Source organism: Bemisia tabaci, chromosome 7, assembly GCF_918797505.1.
Source record: "Bemisia tabaci chromosome 7, PGI_BMITA_v3".
NCBI lineage: Eukaryota > Metazoa > Arthropoda > Insecta > Hemiptera > Aleyrodidae > Bemisia > Bemisia tabaci.
This window is the reverse complement of record NC_092799.1, coordinates 36,443,590-36,464,712: the sequence shown is the minus strand read 5'-3', so window position 1 is coordinate 36,464,712 and position 21,123 is coordinate 36,443,590. Positions and strand designations below refer to the sequence as shown.

Below are 21,123 nucleotides of genomic sequence, written 5' to 3'. Positions count from 1 at the left end.
GAGGAATAATTAAATCGAAGCACTAATAAGTAAAGAAGGTGGCCTTTTTTTAAAAAAAAAAACAAAAAAAAAAAACGTAATTTTACAGAAAATGAAAAAGAAAAAGTTTTCCATAAGATAAGATGTAACTATGTATAGTCAGAGTAATTTTAAAACTTTTAACCAGGTTTCCTCAAAATCACAAAAAGGATATCACCTTCATTCACCTGAGGCTTCGAATCAGACTGAGTCCTCACTTCTCAAACAACAGCCATTGTGTGTGATTCTAGAAAGTAATTTTTGAGGCCCTTTGCGCTTTGAGAGCCTCGAAGCAGAAACGTGGGTGAGGCAAGAGTGGAGAAGGGCCCTTTGGAGTGGAACGAAGATAAGCAACAAAGGAAAGCAGAAGAAGAGTATCAGGAGAACGAGCCTTGAGAGGACGAGGGGCACATTTTCGCTAATTACTGTTGTCGAGCCAACTCACAAGTCACAACAAGCATATTGTTACTAATCAGTTGCTTTACTACCTCGGGGTTAAGGATCGTCTCACCCGGCCCTCGTGAAGACATCCCGTTCGCTAAATGGCTCTTTCGCCCTCGCCACCCCCCCCCCCCCCGGGGGGAGGGGGGCACTACGGATAAACGCCACATGAAAATTACAAACGTTGACATATTCATTTTAATTAGATTCGTGATTTGTCGGAAAAACTCCCATATTTCCCTCTTAAAACTTTTCATATAATTTTCTCTGTCGTTAAATTTTATTTTAAATCGAACGACGGTAGGGTGAAAAATGAATACATTTCCTTGAAAACATAAATTCTTAGGAGGAGATTTGGCAATATTTGAATGCCCATAGGATATTCTTCCCTAACACGGTAGTGTTTGCAACATCTCCTTCCTTTGAGCCTGGTTCGTCATTAAAATCTCTCGCGCGAGCTGTACCGCCGCCTTAAGTCATATCCGCGTATCTACTTGGAAGTGCTGCGCAACATACGCGATTCTTGATTTCCAAAAGTTGAGTGACAAAGATTATCTCGTGGGACAGATCTTTGGCGGGGGTGACTCTCGGTCGATCGACAAACGCCAGCCCTTTTCGAGTGCGCTCAAGTTCAAATTCGTGCCTGCTATTCCGAGAAGCGAAAGAGAGCTCTCGGCCCCCTGTGAAAAAAAACAGCCGACATCGCTTAAAACTCTAATGAAATTACTGAAGCTTTGAATGGGGTAACGCAACGCGTGCAGATCAAGTTGCCAACTCGCTGTAAAATCCAAAAGGAATCGTTCTCTACTTAGTCCTACTCTAAATCGGACCGAGTCAGTGGCGTGGCGTGCTTTGCAATATATCGATCGATACGCCACTCGAACCTATGAAAAACGATCGATTATTAGGGTGTTCGCAGCGAACACCTTAGTAATCAATTCTTTACCATAGCTTCAAATGGCGAGATATCGATAATCGATCATTCACGCCACGCCACTGCGAGTTAATCAGAAAGGAACCAATCCGCATTAAGTTGAAACTGAGAAAAAGAGGTTTGAAGTTTTATTCCTGCATTAGTGTAAAAAAAATAGACTTTAACCCCTTTTTTCACAATTTTTCTTTTAGATTTTCAGTTTTTGGCAGGAGAAAATATACGTCTAGTGAAACTCAAAAAAATTAATTCTCAACTCAATTTTTTTCGAAAGTGTGGGTTGGTTCCTTTCAGATAAACTCGGTACAGTCGGACTCTCTATGGTATACTCTTCAAAGAAAGGAAATTCAAAACGCGGTGAACGCCATCGGGTGTTGCAGGTGTATATGAGACTTGAAACGCTTCTAAAATCGGGCAAGCTCTTTGTGCGACTGATTGTGAGCTTTTCAAAGGCTTTGCGGTGAACTTTTCCTCAAAAAACCTCTGAACTTTTATTCATTTTTTTGCATAAGTAATTTGTCTAACGAATTGTGCATTTTTCTGCAAATGGTATGTGAAAATGCACAATTTTAACCCAGAACATGAGCCTTTTTACCGAGAACGTCCTGAATTGAGCACTTTCAAGGAGGAATATTCGTTTGAGTCACATTTTTTGAGAAATTGGCGGGAGAGGGTCTGCCTCGTAAAACGTAATGCTTGAAGGGGTCTCAAATTGCATAGAGGGTGCGTTGAAAGTTGAAGAGACGATACTAAAAAATTGGGAAAATGACCTGACATAAAATTTGAATGCTCTGTAGTATTTTTCAGTCGGCCATTAAATTTTGTTTTCTGAGACAAATGGCAATCACTAAAACATACGAGTCTGCATTAAAACCATTGAAAGTTAATGAATAATTAAAGGTCTCTGCTTTTCCCGTTGCAGAGACGAAAATGGGGTGAAAATTCACGGAGCTGAATTCTATGACCCGTCGCGTCAGAAGAAAAGCTCGCGCCTCAGGCGAATAGAATATTTAAAGTCGACGCGGCCTTCCGTGCTTTGATTAATCTGAACGAAATTACAGAGAGCTGCAAAGCTCTGGGACCTCTGGAAGTGATGGAAGTTTACACGCACGAAGAGTTCCATGAACTATTGAAAAGGAATAAAACAAGTAAGATAATCGGGTATTCTTGAGCTCGCTTCTACTATATACAGTTGCGCTAATGATATGGATTGCGGGACGATTGAATTTAACTGCTGGATGCGGGGTTTATAATTAAACACGGATTAATTTTGCGGCGCTCAATTCTGTTGAATAAACTTGATACGAGATATAATTTCAATCCAGGAGGGAGAAAATTACAACTGTTGACAGACTCTAAGTGAGGCATTGCTAAAAATTCAATCAAGATTTTACCTCTATTACTTGGATTAGATTCTGGGTACATGAGTCTTTGGTAGAATGCGTTGCCGTCAAAGCTCCTCAGTGAACCATGACCGCGTTGAGAGGCTGAAGGTATAATCACGCATAAGAGGAGGAAGGTGAGACGAGTGAAATTATGAATAAATCAGCGATCCAAACCACAAAATATGGTACGAGAAATGTAAAATTGAAAAGCGCGAGCGGTTGTGCTAACTCAACTTTCCAAACCGAGAGTCGAGGATGGAAATATGAGAAGTTGATGAAATTATTATGAGATTTAATGGATGATTCCCACTCGCGTACAGAAAAGGTTGCATTTTTTGCTTAGATATCGAATTAGTTTGTACCAAGAGTTGCAAAAATATCGGAATTTTAAAACAGGTATTGAGGACCTCTCTCCTGATCAACGTTCAGGACAGAGAGTGTGCAAGTTCGTACCCAATCCTCATGTTGTATGGACAAGTTCGATAATTTGACTGTTGGCCAGCGTTAAAGATAGAGCAGGCCTTTGAAGGCTTGAGCCCCTCTAAAATTCGAACTGTCCTTGATTAGCCGGCGCAGAGGAGGGGCATCAAGAACGATAAAATAAAAAGTGGGTGACGGTAAAACAAAGCACCTGAGCGAAACAATTGGTGATAATAATAAATAATGGATGCCTCCACATTCTATGCAAATACCGACAATGCGCAACATTTGCATTCACGATCGCCATAGTTAATTATTCCCATTCGACGGCCCATGTCGAGTGCGAGCACAAAAACTCAACGCAACGGATACGGTCCCATTGATCGATTCAATTTTTAATCGGTATTTTTTATTCATTCACTCATTGGCAGGTGAGGGTTTCATTCAGTGAAGAGGTAAACATAAATTCCTGTGCATAGAATAGTTCATTTTCTCTAATAATAGCTCGTGGAATATGTGTTCATGAGTTTAATTGCTGGTCTCAATCGTATGTAGTTCGACATTGAAAACGTTCTATTAAGGCTTCGCTTCACCGTTCCGGCGCGGTGCTCATTAAAAATAAAAACAACATGAAAGGAGATATACAACGTTTATCTTGCACTTAAAATTGGTTCTTTTTCTTGTTTTTTCAAAACTTTAGCCGGTTCAGAATAGATCGAAAATGAGAACGCAGAAAAATTCAGCAAAGATTTTGCATCTTCATTCAATGTCCTGAGGGTATAGGCTAATTGAGACAATGTTCTTAAAGATTTTTTCATCGCGTATTCCGATTAAAAATATTAATTAAAATATAATTAAAAAATAAAACTATTTACAGAAAAAACATTAGTTGCTTTCCTTAAAAACAGAGAGGGAAATGAGTGATTTAAAAGACGGCAATCTTTAGTTTGTTTCGCTTCTTATTTTCTTTTCCTTTTTCCGTCATACATATATCTATGTATGTATGAGCCGCTTTTACGGCGCACTAGGGCGCTCTGCGACGCCTATTCTCCACAGGAATCTGTCATGGTAGAGATCCTCCGGAAGCTGGCATCTCTCCATCTCTTCACGGATGCCCTCTACCCACCGTTTGGCTGGACGCCCTCTCCGTCGCCTACCTGGGGGGACCCACTCCAACACCTTCTTCGGCAACCTGGTATCAGCCATTCTCTGCACATGCCCATACCATACCAATTGCTTGGTCATGATATCGTGCACAATCGTCCCCTCAACGCCCATTATCTCTCGGACACGTTCATTCCTGACACGTTCTCTCCTCGAGATTCCAGCCGATCTTCGCCAGAAATCCATCTCGGTCGCCTTGAGCATTTCTTGGGTCCGCTTCTTCAACTGCCACACTTCACTGCCATAGGTGATAATAGGCTTGACAACCGAGTTATAAATCCTCTTCTTGTTGTCTTTGGAAATCCTTTGGTCCCAAAGGATCCCATTAAGCATGGCGATGGCTTTCCTTCCTAGAAGATTACGGTCCCGAATGGCCTGATCCAGCTTCCCATCCGAAGTCAGGTTCACCCCCAGGTACTTGTATTGTTCGCAACTTTCTATATGTTGACCATCCTCCAGGACTATGCTTTGCTGAGCACCTCCGACTGACATCTTTTTTGTCTTACGGACACTAACCTCGAGGCCCCATTTGCGGTACTCCTCCACCAACTTCCGGGTCATATACTCCGCGTCATCGTGATCTTGACTTATGACTACCTGGTCGTCAGCAAAGCATAGCGTGAAAAGCGTTTCTTGGTCATTTAGAGGGACGCCCATGCCGGCACACTTTCTTTTCCACTCCTTCAGAACGTGCTCTAGATATATCTTAAACAGCGTCGGTGACAGACAACATCCCTGCTTAAGCCCCTTGGTGACAAAAAAACCATCTGAAAGCCTTCCTTGGCACTTGATTCTAGCACATACATATATCTACTGCATTAAATTGCATCAACGATAAATGATTTTTTACCATCTTGATGCATATCTGAAACTGGACACACAGTTAGGGTCCCGGCCGCCCCTAAATTACGTAAGGCACTTTTTGGGAGTTTTCGACACCCCCCCCCCCCTCTGTTACGCTTTTGTGATGTAGGTCGCCCTATCCTTTAACACGTAAAAACAAAATGGCGTAACGCTCTCCTCGACCCACCCCCCCTCTCCCAACACGTTACGTAATACAGGGGTCGACGGAAAATTTTCAACATTTTTGAGTGATATGACAGTATGCTCTTACTAATACAAGCTCGCGAGATTGACAGCCAAATAATCGCCGGCCACAACGGGATTTATTTTGGCTTATTTTCAAAAAAGCTTGTAAAGGGAAAATCTCAAGGGCATTCTGAATCGTTTCAGCAATAGTCACAAACTGGTCCTCGGAAAAGTGAATCGTCAACCGTAGGTTTACACAAAACAAAAAGCATTCGTTAATCCTGCCGAAACCTATTCAATTTTTAGATTCCCAACGTCGAAATGCGAGAGTAATACGATGAATTTCGTGATGGGGGCCTTCATTAAACCTACATGAAAACAGAGGATAAAGGGTGCGGAACCAGCGATGTTTTACATTATTGAGCATATCTTCTTCACCTATACCAAACACGGTTTAAAATGAGCCTCCCGTATGCAAGGCTCTTACGGTAAAGATTTATGAGCTGCGGCTTGAAGCTTCAGGTATTTTTAATCGTATTCAAAGGGGAACATTATAATAATACATTTATACATACGGGTACGGACGTCTCAATTCTTCGCTCTAAAGCCGTTTTAAGCTCTTAATTCTCATTTACATCGTTGCAAGAGATGTTTATCAGCGCTTCCACAACCTATATATTAACGAAATTATTCAAACATCCTCTTGCACATTGTTTTTTATGAAAGCATGGCCTGAGTTCGCGTATCATTGTAGTAAAAAGCGGCTAATAGCTCAGAATTTGATTTGATTTTCTACATTATTAATGTATTACTTGGTGTAGTATTTAGACATATTTGACCAGAATCAGTCTAATTGCATTTCACGTTGCTTAATTTCCTTTTATGTTATATTTTATTTCAGGAAATGAAGTCAAACAACGTGGTACATTATTTATGTGTTTCTCCTAAAATAATGTATTCATTTCTGGGCAAAATGTTGCTCACTTTTCGCGTAAAGAAATGAAATATGAGACAAATTTAGGTAAAAGTATATAATTAGGCTAATTCTGGCCAAAACAGCCCTTTCACAGCCCTTCAACAGGCCTTTTGATTTATAAAAGCCAGTCAAGGTGAAATACGGTTTTTTTTCTTCGTTGAAGCTGACCGATGTTTGAGTAACCTCCTCAAAGAAGTCAGTTAAAAGCCATTTTTGACCCCGCACTTCTTCTGATGAAGAGTGGAGTATACTTGCTATTTCCTTATTTACAATCGGCACGCACAAATTGCCAGGTAGTAAGTTAAGTTGGCTGCAAATCGACATTTCACGTTTGGCGAATGAGAAACATAGAACGATAAAAACAATAGATACATATTAATTACCACGCTACGGAATACGGATTACCTCTCGTTTTCCAGTTACCGTCAATTAATATTCCTTGTACCGATCAATGGCTCAGAAGTCAACGATTCGAACACCAATATTATAGTTTGTTACAGTTAAAATGCATTAAAATTGCGAGGGGATAACGGCCTAGTGACCTTCGGGAAAACAGGTGGATGGTGCGTTTGAGTGTCGCAGAGCACCAGAGGGTGCTTTAAGAGCGACTTGTGCGTACATATTAAATCAGAGTCCAAATATTATCAAATCAGTGAAAATTTTGAAATCCCACATCCGGAATACAATGCCAAGTTACAATGCTAACATGCCAAGTTAACGAGCCTACTCTGAGTGAGTTTATATACTCATTAATTATCCTTCGTGCTCTGCAAAACGACCGTAAGAATATTCTGCCGTGCTAAGGAAAAACGCTGTATAAACCTTCAGGCGTTGCCAAATTTCTTTAGGTAAATCACGAATATTCGGGAAAATTTGTAAGCATTTTTCTTCCAATTTTTGAGATAATTTTGTTCGCAATTTCACCTAAGGTTCCTGAAAATTTCACCAGGGTTGCCACCGAATTTAGACAATGAAATTCCCTGACAATTTAAGATGGGACGGGTGGTCAAGAAGGCAACATTGAAAATGGTCCTTGGGCAAAATTTGTTATTCGAAACCTCAAACCCATTCTAGAGAGCAAATGAAGGCGATTTAACAAATTTACCCTGACATTTCCCGGTTTTCCCTGACTGTGACAACCCTGTTCACGGAAAAATTTTCATAGCTCTCCTCAGAAATGAACATTTTATCGAGGGAAATTTCGCAACTCTCGAATGTTCATACGGCGTTTTTCCTCAGCACGACAGTATTGTTTTGAAGATTTTCGAGCGCTTTTGATCATATACGATGGTAATAACAAACTGTGCTTGTGAAACCCCACGACATCTTATTAATATTCATCGATAAAACTGCATCCAAGCGTTTATTGGCAAACCGCTATCGCGGTTAATTTATCTACTATTTTTTAATGAACGTTAATTAAAATGACACAGTTTCCTGCGGAGAGCGACAGTGATTCAATTTATGAGGGTCTCACTTCTGTTCCGCTCATTGAAACAAGCCGCCACTTGATCTTCCGAGCTTTGACGGATCATATACGCGGCATTATGCAGCTTTTCAACCTTGCTGAGGAAGAACGCCGTATGAACGTTCGAGAGTTGCCAAATTTCCTTCGATAAAATGTTTATTTTTAAGGAAAATTATCAATATTTTTCCTTGACATTTTCAGAAGTTTTAGATCAAATTACAAACAAAATTATCTAAGAAATTGGTAGACAAATATTCAAAAAATTCCTGAAAATTAGTGATTTTCCAGGGGAAATTTGGCAACGCCTGAGGGTTCACACGGCGTTTTTCCTTAGCACGGCAGTATTACTGTATGCCGTGCATGCACGAAAGCTGCAGCGACAACGTGCATCAACGAATCCTCCATAATTCATTATTTTAAAGGGTCATTAAAGCATTGTAAAATGGCATCGTCACAATATATTTGCAAGCAGACCGTTGGAAAAAGAGTGCTCTTGTATAATGAACCGTTTTGTTGATACAACAAGATGCTCTTCGGTGTAATTAACGCATAATTACGTCATCTGATAGGACGATGTTTTTGAGATCATTATTAAAATTTCTTCCGACTCAGCATAGCTCAATAAACGAGACCCAACTGCATTGTTGAGTCCCAGAATTTTCTCTTCTTGTCTTGTATTTTAATTATGCAAGAGAAAATAAAGTTAAAAATGTAATGTGAGGGTCTATTTTAATTATCTTCACGTAGAGATGAAAAATCACATTGAGCTGCTAAGCGTCGATGTTAAGTGGAGATAAAAGAATTTTCAGGTATTTCCATGAGGAAACATCATCCATAGAAAATATCTTAAATCGTACATCTTGAAAATGTAATAAAAAATCTGGAATTTTATAATCAAGTTGGCAATATGGAATCATGCACCATTTTTGACTCATATATGAAAGCACCTATCAGAATAGAGAATCTTATAGCACGTACTTTACTTCAAAAATGAGCTAGAAATAGTTAGTCCTCATTGCAAAATGAGAGGCTTGAAGGACAAGGAGTGTAAGTGCAGTTTTTGCTATTTCGAAAAGTAAGTGTTTGAAGTTTCGAAATTACATGGATCCTTGGCGGTGAGAAAGTTCAAACCGACTTATTGATGCTTAAAAATTGGAATTTGGGAGCGAATTTTTCACAGAATGCACATTAAAACTACTTTTACTTGAAATCACTGCTATCTCAATTTTTGGAAAAACTTCACTTATGCGCCTTGTCCTCCAAGCCCCTAAAGTGTTGTCAAATAAATCTCAATTCTCCTCAACTACAAAATACACGAGAGACAAAATTCCCTTCCACGACCTTTAAAAAAGTGCGAGGATGAAACATCTGCGACCGAAGGTGGAGTGTCACGAATACCACAGTTTTACTTCACGAGACTTTCCCACAATTTCGTGGCGAGAGAGCCTCATAACTCCACCGTCGCACAGTGGATCCAGGTAATAGGAGAGGCCGGACAAAATTTGGAAACTTTAAAAACTTATAACTCCGTTTATACAGAACTTTAGGATTTTAAAAGCGGTTCAATCGGTTTACTCGTGAAATTTTCTTCCAGAAGCACCCCTTAAAATTTAAAATGTGAAAATTAAACAGCAATATTTGCAGTTTTAGTAAACAAATTCATGTCCGACCCCCCGAATTGACTCGACCCACTGTGCCTCACGGGCGTCGCGCCTCCACCGAGAAGAATGAAAAAGTGAAAGACGTCTGAGTTTTCCCTCATCAAGGAAATTTGCGCTACTCCCTCCGCGTTAACGTGCTTTTTATTCTTCGCAAACGACAGCTCATTTAAAGGTAGACGGAACACCGTTATCGTAATGCTAACACAGTTTCCACATCGAACGGAATACGCTCGCATGCTTTCCGTCAAGGAGTCTTGAAATAGTGTATTTTTCTGCACGATGAAACGGCGACGGGTCAAGGGCCGAACTCCATTACAAGAAAAACGAGCGTACCTCTGTCTGATCGCTGTACTCGAATGTTTCCGCAAGCGAATGGAAATCAATACAAGAAGAAAACATTTGTCTAAAATTTCAAGAAAAGAAAGTTTATTAGCATGAATAGAAAAATCGCAATAGTGTATTTCCTTCGGAAAATACACTAAAAGTTGGGGTGGTTCAAGAATAATCTGGCGAGCTAAAAACTTGTGTAGCACGCGTATCATTACGGAATCGTTATGATGAATTCATACTCATGATGATTTCAGAGAATAAGATCAGATATAACCCTTTAAAATGTAAAGTGGTTTTCATGGGGAGTTTGTTTTGGTTTCCTGAGCTAAAGATCAGAATGAGTTTTTTTCAATACATCAGAAAAAGAAATGGAAAATTCAGAGAGATCAGAAAAATAGGTTTGCCTTGCTTCGCTAGCATCCACAATACAGACCTTAAACCACAATTTTGATTTAGAATTGGCGAAATTTAGAATGGAATAGGAGAGGTAGTACGGAAATTCGTAGAGAAAAAAAGAAAAAAGAGAGCAAATAGTGATAGGTGACAATTAAGGAGGTAATAAAATTGCTGAAAAAAGAAAGCAAGGGGTGCATCCGATGACAAACGTTAAAATTCCACTAGCATCCCGCCGATGTAGAAAATTTTTCTCGGGTTCTGAACATTTCCTTATGGGCAGCAATACTTATATCACCATCGTTATGGACTGTGCAGCCATGACATGTGGAGCGATGCGTCCAAAGATGTGTCGAAGATTAGTTTGTTTGCAAAAGAATTTGCTTCACGATCAAGAGGATGACAAAAATTTAAGGGTTGGAGGAAGAGGTTCCATTAGTATAAGTAGAAGCAATAGAAGTTTCTACTTGCCGTCAAGAAGCTTGTAGAGGAGGGTTCCTGAACGTATATGAACGGATCGTAGGAAACATCGGTAAAAAACTGTCCGAGGTAAGCGAGTATCTCATGGCTTTCCAACAGTTCCTTCGAGTGGTTCTTTATGAGGTTATGTTAATGTATGCACTTGATTACGAACTTGTAATCCGAGATCCGCAAGTTACAGGAAATCCTGCATTTCCGTCCCTGTGCAGTTGATACGATCCCATAGCACAGAATTAGATGAATGTGAGGTAAGTAAGTTAAATCCCATGAAATTTCCACCCAGTCGGAAACAAAAGGGATTGAAATTGGAATTAGGAGTCACCGGTGAGACGGTGGGGTTGAATTTATGGAAACCGGAGACCGCAATCCACTGGTACTTGTGTTTATTTACAGTGATACGCCCCAGGGCAGGACTGATATACCTGCTGCTTATCGAGGCTTTTAGTTAACAAGATCATTTTCCTCGCCAAGAGAGCAGCGCATATTCCCTGGCGTGTTGCCGGGAGACCTTTTATTTACATTATTCACATTATACTCATATGAGAAAGAAAAGTTATGCCTACCTCGGTTGGCCTGATATCAATAGTGGCTCGATAACTTTGATTTAAGCCAGGAACAATTAACTTACGACGCGTTGAAAGAATTCTGTTTGGCTCGGTAATTTTATAGTTCTTTCTACTCGATATAATAAATCGAAAAAGTTAATTCTAGGTTGAATATGCAGGCCTATCTGACGCACGCTAGAGTCCGCAAAAACTATGGAAATGATAACTTTTGTCGGGGCGATTAATTCCGTACTTGCGATTGTAAACTCAGTATCCTATTTGTGTAATAAATATTTTGCGGAGATATCTCAAAATAACGCAAAAGTTGAACGGGTTCGTGTAAGATACAGTAGCGGCTCCCATTTTCGTTGTTGGAGATCTCTATAGGCTTGACGGGGTCGCTGCCGCTCCTAGTAATTGTAACTGCTAAGTTGCCATTCCAAAATTTCTCGCAAGCACCGATTGGTAATCTCAACTTATTAACTATTTACGTTAACGTATTGGACTTAACACTGACGATATCTTAGGCAGCTGTTTCATTTGTTCGTCTTTATTTTCATTTTTTTTTCTGTGCATCCTCTGCATTTGTGTGCTCCATACCTCACTCAAAAATACACCAAGACAGGAGTGAAAAATCTACATTTCAAGCGGTAGTATTATCAATTTCACAAAATTTCTCGTATTTATAAAAAAACGTAATGTATGGTGAAGAAAAAATTACAATAGATTTAATATCCATTGAAGTTAATCAGATAAATTAATTGCGATAACCCATTCCTAGCGCAACGAGAGCACAACCAGCTAAAATTATTTTTGAACATTTTGATCGATTCGGAGATGTTGATTTGAGTAGGCAATGAAAAGAGACTTTTGAAAAATGGCACATGCATTTGGTTCTTCGGCAAGATATCAAGCGCAATGACAAACGTTCTGATTGCTTTCGACGAAAATCTATTCATCTACAGCTTTACAAATCAGACCAGCCTGAAAACAAGTAAAATGCATCGGCTGTGAAGTCACTCCCTTGCTGCATAAACTGTTTCAAGCAATATCAATTTCCATATAAATTGGCGTAGGCATGTCGTAAAATGAGTGACGATAGATTAACTCAAATTAGCGGAACGAGACAAACATTGCAGGGTGATATTCTACGAGATAAAACCAATTTAGGGGGTCACCGTAAATCGGCGGTCGAAAATGAGCACCCTAGAAAATTGAATTCCACGACTCGAGCGGTCACATGCATTGCAACGACAGTCCGCATTTAGATTTTAATGATTCAGTACCGCACTGTGGAAGAATCCGTGAATAATTAGAGAGAGTTGAGGAATTTTCAGGGCTAATAAGCTGCGGCGATACCTCAAATCTGAGGCAAGCAGCGCCGCCATTTTTCATGAGCCAGCATGAAAATAACCTAAAGTCCCCACGATAAATACTGAAGATTGATGAGTAAATTACCCACTTGGCAACGGCGGGTTCGTCTGACCGTTAATTAGATGCGATTAATGCAACAGGAGCTTCGGCCGAGATTTATTTTCCTAATCCTGGACCTCGGTCGTTTTACACACAGACAACTCACGGTGAATTTTTCAACGGGCATGCCTGCTCCCGCGCACCAGCGCTACTCTGCCGTGCTAAGGAAAAACGCCGTATGAGCATTCGAGAGTTGCCAAATTTCCTTTGATGAAATGTTTATTTATGAGAAAAATTATGAATATTTTTCCTTGAAATTTTCAGGAACTTTAGATTAAAATACAAAGAATATTCCCTGAAAAATTGGAAGAAAAATATTCATAAGCTTACAAGGGAATTCGTGTTTTATCGAAGGAAATTTGGCAACGCCTGATGGTTCGTACGGCGTTTCTCCTTAGCACGGCGCTACTGGATCCGCGGCTTTTTACGAGTGGAAAGTAGGCTTCGATCTTGATTTTTTACTATTAATTACTGTAAGCGTTTAATTAAGGGATTAAAGCGACTATCTTCAAAAAGATCAAAATATTTCATTTTATCCCATTGAAATCTGACCTTTAGACACAATACAGTCGCACTTAGGATGAACGTCATTCGAATCCTGCTCAATTCCTTCCGATAAAAGACTAATTTTGCAGGTGAATTATGGGTATTTTCCCCTGTAAAATTTTAGATACTAATTATTCTATTATATGGATTACGAAAATACGGAATGCGATTGGCGATTGAAAGCCATTCAAAAATGCAAGGGAAAATTCACAAATTTTTCAAGAAAATTGTATTTTGTCACAAGAAAGTAGACAACATTTGTATGCGCATCAGGACCGGATTAAGGGGGTGGCCACATGGGCCGCGGCCCACGGCGGCAAATTTTGCAATTTTTTTGAATGTAGGTATAAAAAAGTCAGATTCAGAAAAAAGAATTATCAATGAGAAAAGGGGACAAAATCTCTCATTCCTGAGAGTATAGTAGTTTCGAATTTTTTCGTTTTTCGGTGATACAAGAGACAGCATCTTTAATTAGTCGAGTTAAGAGAGGAACTAAACACGCAATTTGGCCTGGAGCTTAGCGCAGAGAGGAATGCTGACGAGGACTTGAAATGAAAAGGACAAGCCCTCGGCGCGGCGCGGCGGTCGGCATGTAACACATATTAGCGCCTACAAGACGCCTTGAATACTTCACTCATTGCGTCAAACACAGTGCGGTCAGGAACGGTTGGCGTGAAACGCATAGCGCCTACAATACTGCAGGAATACTTCACACATTACGCCAAACACAGTGCGATCGCCGCGGCGCGGCGCAGACGCAGCGACGGCGGAAGTTACATTATTAAACCACATTTATGTTTGTTCTTTCATAATTTTTTGGTTCATTTCTTATAAATGGAGGACCTTGTCCACACAGAGACAGGTTTACGGAACTTAACTCTCGAGCAGAGTTCCATGAAATTTGACTAGTAGGTTGGCAGGGCTTTCGCAAAAATTGTATCTAACATGAGTAGGTAAACGCGTCTTATGCACCCCTTCCCCTCCGACACGTTCACTTGATGGTTTTTATTGATGTTTCAAAACGAATGAGAAGGGGGCGGCAAAATACAGGCGGCCCATGGGCGGCAAGTAGGTAAATCCGGCCCTGATGCGCATACGGCGTTTTTTTCCTTAGCGCAATCGATTTATGATGTGCAAGTGAAGTATCATCGATTCTGTTGCATTGCATGTAAGCGCGTTGATACACTCAACTTACTCGATCTCATAAAGCCCTTCATAGGTGTCAAGGAATGTACCCAAGACTTATTTTTGAAACATTTTCAGATGAATCGTTGATTCACAAACAGAAGATCGAAACCGCAAAATCTTGAGTAATCATCGAAAGTTACATGGGGAAGAAAAGAGAATGGTAGTGGTAAATTTTAGTTCTTTCGGAACTCTAGTGGCCTTTGCCAGATTTTGGGCAGTGCACGCATCACGCGATTGGTAAAGGTAACCAGATCCATGATCGCACATGCAGTGCTAGATTACCTTAGAGTCCCTTTATACTGAGAGTCGAGACAACACCACCCTCTCATGGGGTCACAAACGGGAATAAAGATTACAGAAATTGAACGTTTTTTGTAATCTTTGATCGGCCCACTCTCAAATTCCTTTCTCCGTTCCTTCTCTCATTCCGTTTGTTCCTTGCCGAACCCGTAATTCCCTGGTCCATTCCAGATTATAATCTTTGCAATCGGTGAAAATGTAATCTTTATTCCGTTTGTGACACTGTGAAGGCCTAAAATACGGGAACCAAACAGAAATGGATTCACATTGTCTTGACTCTCAGTATTATAAAGGGACTCTAGATTACTTCGGAATCATGAGCAATCAGAAATCTAGTAATCTTTAACATTCTTTTTTTTCAGGTTACGGACGGACGCTCATGATGTTCTAAACTCATACTGAATAAGTGATACCACTATTTGAACACGTAGGAACTCATTTTGCCTACATCGTCAAGTGAAGGCTCTTGATACCGGACAATCGACTGCCGCTTGCTTGCATGGTTCGTACTCGGCATGAACGAATGTAAACGAGCCAAAATATACTCACTATCAGTGGTATTTAGGGACCTTTAAAGAATTTCGGCAGAGTTTCACTGCACTGGAAAAAAAACACATTGGATCTAGAGTCCAGACTCTTGAAAACATTGACAAGAAAAAGGACTCTTGATTCAATCAGATTTAAGCTCAAATCAAAAGGAAATCCGCTCAAATTGAGAGGCTTGGTTCTTGATTTAAGCTTAAATCTGATTGAATCAAGAGTCCATTTTCTTGTCAATGTTTTCAAGAGACTGGACTCTAGATCCAATGCGGTTTTTTTTTTTCTAGTAAACATCATCGATGGTCGCTTACAAGTCATTGTGCGCTCGGATCATTCTTAAAAATAACTTTGGTTCGTGAACATATTTAATAATAAGTCATCATGCATCCACTTCCCCCAGGGTCTTGTCATGCCGGTGCCAAAAAAAAATCACCTCTGGACACTCGAGACAAATTCATAAAACTGAACGCAAGCCACCTGGGAGGCAAGATAGACGGATGCTCAACGCGAAGTGTATGCTATTTTGGACGAACCGTCTTTTTCCTTTCTCTTCCTCCTTTCGCCCTCATCCAAGCCTGCGGGCCGATTATTGAAATTGATAGAAAAAGACAATAGACAAAGAGGACAAAAAGGATTTGGAGGGATCCTATTGGTAGAAGCGGGTGGTTGCAATGGACAAAGGAGGTAGGTAATAAACTAACTAACAGCAAACCACGAGAGACCCGACAGTTAGTCTATCATTTTCCCCCTTAGTCTATGAGAACCACCCATTTCAACCAATAGGATTGCTTTATAACCCCTGTGTCTTCTTTGTCTATAGCTTTGTCTATCAATTTCAATAATCGGCCCGCTGGTACAACAGCGACACCCTTGCAAATATCCGCAGCGCTAATTAGCGCACCCTATGTCAAACAAAAATATCGTTCGAATAGAACTCAAATGCATATGGAATACCGATATACTCCTTCAAAAGAGAAAAAGAGGTGTATCGTACCGTTCTGCCGCGTTTGAAAAATCGCCGACGTCATATCGAATCCGTCGGGATTCTCGCAGGTTTGCAGCACTGCGTCTCTCCCTTTGAAAGCATGGAAAACAATCGTTATTTATCGAAACAGGATTCTTCCCTTAAAATCGATTACTCATCATCATTAATATAAACTTCGAAGGATTCTGCCTTTTTCTATTTCACTCGAGGGGAAGTGTCCCCTCCCGGACTCTCTTCCCCACCCGGTGACTGACGCTGCGCTGTGCTGAACGGTTCAGCCTGAACCTTTCCCCTACGTCTGACCGTTCCCCACTCCTCTGTCAATCGAACCATATGCCACCGCTTACGTATTGTCGCTCGCCCACCCAGGTACCTACCGGCCAGCGGTCAGTTGATGATAAATCTCGCTCATGCTCCTACGCAGCTACGCATTGATTACCTACGCCAGCGAATTACTTTCCAAATAATTAGAATTTCTTCGATAATAGTTTTCTTTATTTATTCGACGGTATTTTTTCTCTGTTCTACTGTGATTTCCTTGGTTCTCTACTGTGTTTGACTGTGTTGAAATTTATATTAATACTCACACGGAGAAAAAACTTCGTGCATGGGACCCGACGTTGAGATCATATGAATCTCTTAAAACTTGAGGTCCAGCTGCCGAAATTGGGTCAGAAATCTGAAACACTTCGGTATGCACCGAGTACTTCAGATGTGTGACCTGAAACCTTCGGTATATACCGAACTACTTCAATTGTCTGACCCGAACTTCGGCAGATGGACCTTAACTTTTCGGATGCGTGATTTGAAAACTTCAGAGATCCATATGATCTCAGCTTCGGGTTCCATGCACAAAATTTTTTTCTCCGTGTTTCCTTTCAGGGGACGCAACTAAAATTTCGGTAAATTTTTTCAGAAAAGTAAAACTGTGGCTAACAATGGTTCCTCACCTTCTCGTGGTGTTGGCTGTTTTACTAAGTGGGAACCGTCCATAAGATATAGTCTATTTCTTGCCCTGCCATTATTATTCTACAAGTTAATTGTGGAATGAGAATTTCATAATGTTTTCTATGAAATCTTCAAAATATAGTGATAAAAAATTTGCAACTACTACAAAATCGGCTCGCGAAGCGAGCCGAATGTCACTCGCGCAGAGAGTGACCGGGGGTCCAGGGGGCGTAGCCCCCGGCTAGGCGTGACGGGCGCGCGAAGCGCGCCCAGAACGGCTAGTAAAATCATAATTCTACACACTTACTCGATCGTGAACGGTTGGGAGTGAAAAACAGTCATCTGGGTTTCAGCTTACCTGTAACAAAAAGATAAACAAACGTTAGGTGAAAAGTTATGAAAGAAGCAAAGCACTGAGCTATACTCGAAGCAGCGACAATGGAACTTAAATTTTAGCATATTTTTTAAATGTTTATAATCTTCTGAAAAGCTGCTGAATAGTTCGAGTAGCTTTTCTTTTTCTTCTCTGTAAATTTCAGTATTCTTTCTGCAATATGACAAAAAAAATTCACTAAACATTCCACGTCAAACATCGATTTTTCTGCAGAAAAAAATTGAATCTCGAAAGTTCTAAAACCTCAGTATGATAATAGATGGGCTTGAAGGACAAGGCGCATAAGTGCAGTTTTTGAAAAAAATCGAGATACCAATGGTTTCAAGTAAAATTGGTCTTAATGCATATCCTGTGAAAATTTCGCGCCTAAATTCCAACTCTTTAGCATCAAAAAGTTAGTTTGAAATTTCTTTTGGCCTTAAGAATCCATGTAATTTCAAAACTTCAAACAAGTATTTCTCGAAAAAGCAAAAGCTGCACTTATGCGCCATGTCCTCCAAGCCCTTCAACAACAGTATCGTTTTATGCGAAGAAATTTGACAACTCGGTAAATTGAAGCTCATGAATGAGTATCGATGTTTACTCACGCTCTTTTGAGCTCGGATGTCAATTTGCGATCATGTCTTTCGCGCTTGAGCGAAAGCCCTCAAATAACGCTCCGAAATTACCGGCGAAACAGTGGCGTGGTTTGCTTTGCGATATATCGATTGTTACGCCATTTAAATCTATGGAAAAGGATCGATAGACAGGGTGTTCGCAGCGCACGCCTTAATAATCGATTCTTTACCATAGGTTTAAATGGCATAACAAGCGATAAATCGCAATTCACGCCACGCTACTGCGGCGGAACCGGCAACTGTATCAAAGGGAATTAAATGATGTTTGCCGTTCAAGATCGAGTCTTCCATCAGACGACTGCGCTTTTGGATCCAACATTTACCTGCGCAAATGATCCTAATTCAAAATTACAGCAAACAAAATAGATAATGCTTCGACAGGAAGTTGGGAAGCGAGGACCTATATTCGCGATGCGGGTAGTTAGCTTTGACGCTTATCACCAGTACAATTAATTTAATGTTTGTTTGCATGTTTATGGTTTCCATATGCACCCTGCTTAGTCTTATTACGTCGGTTAAACTTGGTGTTGCTGTACTGATTTTGAATCAAAGATTATAAATGGTGCAGAGAATGAACTGGAAACCAACGCAGGGGCAAATATGCTAGGAATGAGAGATTATCTGAATACTTTTAATGGGGCCTATTAATTTTGTGCGCACATGTATGCAGGGGCGGACTGGCCCTAAATTAAGTATGGGGCGGGCCCCTAGGGGGGTCTGGGGGGAAAATTTTGAAAATTAGGCCCTTTTAGAATGAATTTTACGCTATTTTAGACCCTATTCTTTAATATTATTTTTGAAACATTATCCAAAAAGAGACCAGGAATGCAAAACTTAGTATATTTTCTTAAACTGGATGAAAAAATGAGAATCCGTTGTATACTTGGAATTCAACTTTTATTTTCCTCTTCCAACGAAAAATTGTGCCAAAGCTAAATTAGTATACAGAAGATACATAGAATCAAGTAGAATAGTAATAGTGACAGTCTAAAGCTGGGTACGCACTAGAGCGTTTTTGACGAACGAACAGAACGAGCCGAACGGTGCGAGCAGTTTAAACACGTATTCGACATGTTCAGACACTCAAACGCGAGGAACAGAACGATCCGATCTTTTTTCGCGGGAACGCCGCGAGCGCGAAGATGATCGTCCTTTTGGATGACTATTTCGCTGATTTTTTGCTTTGAGATTTTTGTCAAGTACTGCAAACTTGTGTATGCGTCCCTTGTTCCTAGGAATCGCAGTGTGACTGCTAGTCGGTTGGATACCGGGGTTGGTTCACGGAAGTTTGTCACCTGCTTCGTAATTTTCGACCCAATTATAGTGAGCAGTTTCTCCAAATCAACTGAACTCATGCGCACTAAATTTTGAAAGTGGAAGAAGTCAATATCCCTCACGAGCGAATTATTTTCACGCACTCTACATAACTTTCTCATCCAAAAGTGCGGGAGAGATTTTTTCTTCTTTTTTAACAACTTGAATATAATTAAAAAAGCACCGACTGCCACTTGATGCCTTTCCATCTTAATCAAGCGGTCAACTGATGCACTTTGGACGGTAAAAATCAGCGGTTCGTGGCTGGAAAATGCGGGAACGATCCGAATAACATCAAAAGCTTTTGATGCTATTCGGCTCGTTCCGCTTGTGCGGGAGAAACGCTCGAGCCGTTCGTAGACCCGTCCGCACTTGCCGCACAGCTCGAGCAGTCTTTCGTGGCTGCTCATTCGGTTCGTTCGTCAAAAACGCTCTAGTGCGTACCCAGCTTTAAAAGAACACATTCTGAAAAACACAGTTCGGATTTTTTTGTTCGTTTGTTTTTTTTAAATGTACTTTTTAGCCGCCAAAATTGACAACTGTCTTAATTTTTTTTGAACGTTTTATTGGATCCTTTCTTCGCTCTGCTCATAGAAAAATCAGTGCCGTTTACTAGTTAAATGACGCGTAATGAATGAATAAATCGATGGTTAAATTCTGAAAACACGTAACTCGGAATCCGCATCATGAACCCTGAGACTCGTAAGGATGCTCATGTTTTGCGTGTATCCTTATGAGTCTCAGGGTTCATGAGTTAATGATGCGGATTCCGAGATACGTGTTTTCAGAATTTAGCCATCGAAATAAAAATAAAAATGAAAATAAAAATACAAACAAAAAATTGACAAAAATCTGACACTTTGAAAATTATTGTGTTAATTAAACTGGAAATAGAAACACAGTTTTACGCCATTAACAGCCTTTTTAACTCTGTTGAGGTTGCCGCGATCAAGTTGATTATTATCTCGTGATCAATAGATTTGGTCAAATCTCTTTCTACGTACAATAACATCAAGTAAGTCAGTAGTTCTTGCCCAATTTGCGATCGAATCCGCGTTTTAATAAGTTTTAGTTTCGAGAAATACTCGCTCACAGGTAACTTGGGTGCATGGTAAGGTTAAAACATACCTAAAGACAAGTAATAAACCATTAAAGTGGCCTAATTACCGCCTAATAGCCCAAGTGACCTAAATTAAAGTCTTAAATGTGTCGAAAGAGGCCTTATGTCGCGGGAATTTTTGAATTAGAAAGAGGTCATTGGGGCTGCCCATACAATACGTAAAGTATTAAGGGGGGAGGAGGGGGGGGGGTCAAGCCCAACGTTACGTAACTCTTTTTTGCCGTAAGACCTTTTTTTTCCTTGTTAATTTAAAAAACTGACCAAAATAGGGGGGAGGGGCGAGGCTTGTGTTACGTATTTATTTATTTTTTTTGAGGGGGGGGATGGTTCGAGCTTGCGTTACGATGCGTTACGGAGGGGGGATGGGGGTAAAAAAATCGGAAAAAACTGCGTTACGTATTATATGGACAGCCCCCATTATGGATTTCGCTAAAGGGGGGAAAAATCGCCGAAGGCC

General features: G+C 40.4%; 1 protein-coding gene across 8 annotated transcripts in view; it reads right to left on the bottom strand.

Annotated features, from left to right (window-relative positions):
• LOC109032066 (uncharacterized) overlaps positions 1-21,123 on the bottom strand; it is a 296,669-nt gene that overhangs the window by 235,661 nt on the left and 39,885 nt on the right. For 3 of the 8 annotated variants that reach the window (XM_072302695.1, XM_072302689.1, XM_072302693.1), the window contains exon 4: positions 17,529-17,579. The exons of the other annotated variants lie outside the window; for them this stretch is intronic. The gene's annotated coding sequence lies outside the window, so the exon portion shown is untranslated. The remainder of the gene's footprint in view (positions 1-17,528; positions 17,580-21,123) is intronic. 8 annotated transcript variants of the gene reach the window in all.